We start from the raw sequence: 4928 nt of genomic DNA, 5'->3' as shown, positions 1-4928 counted from the left end.
CTGTGTTTGGCATCCACATGCTCCAATATTTATTATGTGGCCCTATGTACACTGATATAAAGGAGTCAATGAATGACTGGAAATTTTTTAGCAGCCAAATTCTGCCTGTTTGCAAAACTAACATGAGAATCTTTGAAAATATTATATACACTTATATATTCAAATCTTTTTTATTTAATTTAAAATAAGATTTGTCTCTTGCATGTCCCTCATCCAAAATATTTGTTGGTACATCAGAAGAAAATGGGTGTGATTATTTCTACAGTATTTTGCCTGTGATATTTCACTGCAGCATCTCCATGTATTAAAAATGAGAAACAAATGTTCAATGGAAATTCCACAAATAAGCAAGTTTTAATGTCCTCATTGATTGAATAAAATGTCATGGTTGCAGTCTTTTGGCACAAGGATCTCTTCTAAAGTATCCTCTGAAGGTAACTTGGTAAACCCCATGGTAGCAGAGATGAATTTTGTTTTGTTGAAACTCCTGACCAAGAACGTTTTATACTTTTAGCAATGAGTATAAAATGTTTGTTGAAATCATTAATGTTTATTGAATAAGTGAATTCACTTCATTAATTAATGCATTGAATTACACTTTCATTAATTTTATGTTAGTGGGGAAATGGGCATTAGCTATATTAAATATTAAGCCATACATAGTATTTAATGGTGAAGGAATAGTATTTAATGTCTTTCCATGTTTCCTTAGCCTGTGTCAGTTTTGCCTTGTAAAGGATGTTAGTATCAGTACAGTACAGAATTTCGTTCTGAACAAAACCTAAGGAGCAGTGCTGCATGGATGATTATAAGCTTACTTTAAAAGGCTGAGAAAGGGAAATGGTTATTAAGGATCTCTGTGCTATTTTCTTTTGTATATATTATCTCTCTTTTTTTAAATTTGCATTTTTTGCTGCAATGTGGTACATGCAGGATCTTAGTTCCCTGACCAGAGATCAAACCTGTACCCCTGCAGTGAAAGTGCAGAATCTTAACCTCTGGACTGCCAAGGAAATCCTATTATCTCATTTAATCTTTCTTTGGGGGGGGTGGAATGGGGAGAATATTTGTGAATAGTACAGTGTAGGTGTTAACAATATGATCCCTAGAGTGAGAAAGACTTGTTTTTGATCATTTAATCTTAATAACTATTCAAGGAAGCCTTTCTAATTATCATTTTTATAGATGAGGAAATGGAGCCTTTAGCTAATAACAGCAAGATCTAATCCAGACACTTTTGACTTCAGAGCCTTTCTTCTATCTTACCATACCTCCCTAATAACGAAAGCAAAACTAATTCACAGCTGGCAAACATATTAACATTCACCTGCAGAAGGCTCTCTGGTGGATGTGAAAAAGTCATCAGGACATGATCCAGAAATTGAAGTGGATGAATGAACATAATAGAGACAGTAACTGAGCATTTGCCATCTAAGACTAGGGTAGAGAACTAAATTATGTCCATGCCAAAGGAGTATAACTGGTGAGCAAATGAGTGACTGCACCGAATAATGCTTTAAACTGCAGGGTTTAGATGATCAGTTCAGTCACTCAGTCATGTCCGACTCTGTGACCCCATGAATCGCTCTGTGACCCCATGAATCGCAGCACGCCAGGCCTCCCTGTCTATCACCAACTCCAAACAGTTGGAGTTTACTCAAACTCATGCCCATCAAGTTGGTGATGCCATCCAGCCATCTCATCCTTTGTCGTCTCCTTCTCCTCCTGCCCCCAATCCCTCCCAGCATCAGGGTCTTTTCCAATGAGTCAACTCTTCACATCAGGTGGCCAAAGTATTGGAGTTTCAGCTTCAGCATCAGTCCTTCCAATGAACACCCAGGACTGATCTCCTTTAGGATGGACTGGTTGGATCTCCTTGCAGTCCAAGGGACTCTCAAGAGTCTTCTCCAAAAAGCATCAATTTTTCAGGGCTCAACTTTCTTCACAGTCCAACTCTCACATCCATACATGACCACTGGAAAAACCATAGCCTTGACCAGACGGACCTTTGTTGGCAAAGTAATGTCTCTGCTTTTTAATATGCTATCTAGGTTGGTCATAACTTTCCTTCCAAGGAGTAAGCATCTTTTAATTTCATGGCTGCAGTCACCATCTGCAGTGATTTTGGAGCCCCAAAAATAAAGTCTGACACTGTTTCTACTGTCTCCCCATCTATTTCCCAACAGGTGATCACTTATGGAAGTCCAATAAGTCGATTTACCAGAACTTGGTCAGGAAACCAGGAAGTGAGGAAAGTGAGTTATACTGTTTGGGGCAGTGTGAGGAAAGCAGGAGAGACTCCATCTTGAAGCCTGTCATCCATCTTAAAGACAGGATGTGAACTGGGTCTGAACCCTGCTCAAGAGTGAGGAAACAGTTGCTAATGAAAACCAGGTCTCCTGGAAACTTCCCTCCCAACAGATGGCAAAGGGAGATTGTAGTTGCGGTCAGGCTGCTCCTGTTAGATTAATCATGGAGACATCCCCCCTTGAAGTATAATCATTGTTCCCCCTCCTTTAACCTTAACTGTTTGTTCTCCTAGCACCTACTTGTTGTAAAACTCAATCATATACAACAGAGATTGTTAACATGTAACCAGTCACGTGTGTGTGTAAAACTGGGTCTCTCAGAAACATCAGGTCCTTGTTGGGAACTGATTCCCCTTTACTTGCTGGCATAATAAACTGTACTCCAGTCTTGAGTATCCCGAGGTGTGTTTTTCAACTCCGGATTCCACAACATTTCCAGAAGAAGATCAGTGTTCACCTAGACAGGTGAAGCAAAAATGTTTGGAGCCAAGAGATCTAACCAGTGAAGTCACTGAACCTTGTTCACAAGGGTATATTCTTTCAAGGACCAGATGACTTATGTCATAGGAGGCGAGCGACCAAAGGCAGGACTGGTTACATATTTCGTGACAAATGAAAATGCTAGGCCCTTATTCAAGACAACAAGTGCAAAGCCCTAAAACGAGTATAGTGTTTATAGTCTTAGTCGCTCAGTCGTTTCGGACTCTGTGCAACCCCATGGGATGTAGCCTTCCAGGCTCCTCTCTCCAAGGGATTCTCCAAGCAAGAATACTGGAGTGGGTTGCCATGCCCTCCGCCAAGGACTCTTCCCCACCCAGGGACTGAACCTAGGTCTCTCGCATTGTAGGCGATTCTTTACCATCTGAATCACCAGCTGGGTCCTCTGCAGCTGCACACGTCGTGCCCCCGTATCTGGAGGGGAAATACTCTCAAAGCAAACGCGGCAAGTTAATGCAGAGCACGGGAAAAAGTAGGGCGCCCATTCCCTGCACCCCTAAGGCCTTCCAGCACTGAACAAGCAGCACTGTGGTGCTTGGTCCCAGGTGGTGACTAGGGCTGCTGCCTCGGATTCCCCAAACAGGTACACCCGGAGCAGCTCGCATCCTGGCTTCACAGGCAGAGACTAGAAGAGCGGTGTGGGGCGCTCTCCTCACTCTCAGAAAGGGGGCGGAGGCTGCGCCCAGACTCTGTAACCCCCGCCCGCACCCCTGCATCCTCGCGCCCCGAGCGTTGTGTCCTCCGCCCCGCGCCCCAGCTCCACTGGTCTGGCGGCTGCGCCCCGGGAGGGCCTGGCGGAGACCCGGACCCGCGCCAGAAAACGGTCTGAACAACTAGCTGCCCTTCCCGTCCTCCTTTCCCACTTTCTTTCTTCTCGGGTTCCGTCCACCCTAAGTCCTTTTCTCCTCTCCTCTCCCCGCCCCGCGGTGGCTGCGCCGGATTGACGAAGAACGTCGTTAAATACCAAAGCTGAGAGAATCGCGCGCGGAGGCGCTCGCTGGCCCCACCTCCTGCCGGCCTCCTTTGCTCTGAGCGCCCCCGGTGGGCTTGGCGGGACTGGCCTCCTCACCCCGACATCCTCCAGCGACTGCCCGGGGCCCGGCTGTTTGGAAAGAGGATGAGACTGTTGGCGGCGGAGAGGCGCTCTTCTGCCCGGGAAGAGACCTGGAGAGGAGAGCGGGATGAGAGCTATCCCCCTGGCAGTGTCCCCGCAACCAGGGAGATCGTGTAGTTCCTCGGTCCTGGAGGTATGTTCTGGACAGCCCAGCACAGCAACTGCTATGTATTAACTCTTTGCAGATAATACTGAAGAGACGGAGGGACTTGTTTGAGGTTTAAAACCTCAGACAAATTTTCATCCTCAGGAACTGCCCTGTTCCTAGCTCTTGCTTAAATGGTGGGCCCGAGTGTGTGTGTCCCACACACATTTTTGTGTGTCCTATGTGTGTCCCAACTGCCACATTTTTGCTGTTTGGATGGCGGGATCCTGAAGAGAGCCATTCCTTAGCTAGTCAGCGACCGAAGTCTGTACTAAAGGAAGGATCAACTCTCTAGCTGTATGATTGGGAGGAGCTGGTTTTGAGAGACTGTGTCAGCTGGCATGGCCATTTCTAGATAGTACACACACTTTTGACTTTGGAGAGAGGAGATACTTCCCCCGAGAGCGACAGACAAATGGAGGGAACAGCTGCCTCCACCGTGTGTGTGTGTGTGTGTGTGTGTGTCCTCAGTTGCCTCTGACTCTTTATCACCCCGTGGATTGTAGCCTGCCAGGTTTCTCTGTCCATGGAATTTTCCAGTCAAGAATACTGGAATGGGTTGCCATTTCCTTCTCCAGGGGATCCCTTCCAACCTAGGGATAGAACCCTCATCTCCTGCAGCTCCTGCGTTGGCAGGTGGATTCTTTACCAATGCACCACCTGGAAAGCCTGCTTCCACCCTAGCAGAGTCTCAGTTCCAACCCATGGCTAATTTGATAGGACTTCTGTACAGGCCTAAACTCCTGCAGATAACAAAATAAAAAAGTGACTGCCTGAGGGCACAGCTAGAGATTAAAACACAGCCTTATTATTGCAAATTTTCCCACAACAGAAGTCAGGTAAGGTTAATAAGTTAATAAGG

General features: G+C 45.9%; 1 protein-coding gene across 1 annotated transcript in view; it reads left to right on the top strand.

The window, feature by feature from the left end:
- The first annotated feature begins 3568 nt into the window (after positions 1-3568).
- Positions 3569-4928, top strand: part of ABCG2 (ATP binding cassette subfamily G member 2 (JR blood group)) — a 132428-nt gene continuing 131068 nt past the window's right edge. Inside the window, exon 1 of the mRNA XM_020868971.2 lies at positions 3569-4054. The gene's annotated coding sequence lies outside the window, so the exon portion shown is untranslated. The remainder of the gene's footprint in view (positions 4055-4928) is intronic.

The sequence above is a fragment of the Odocoileus virginianus genome, chromosome 21, assembly GCF_023699985.2.
Source record: "Odocoileus virginianus isolate 20LAN1187 ecotype Illinois chromosome 21, Ovbor_1.2, whole genome shotgun sequence".
Taxonomy (NCBI): domain Eukaryota; kingdom Metazoa; phylum Chordata; class Mammalia; order Artiodactyla; family Cervidae; genus Odocoileus; species Odocoileus virginianus.
The sequence above is the reverse complement of the archived record's forward strand: the minus strand, read 5'-3'. Positions and strand labels throughout refer to the sequence as shown.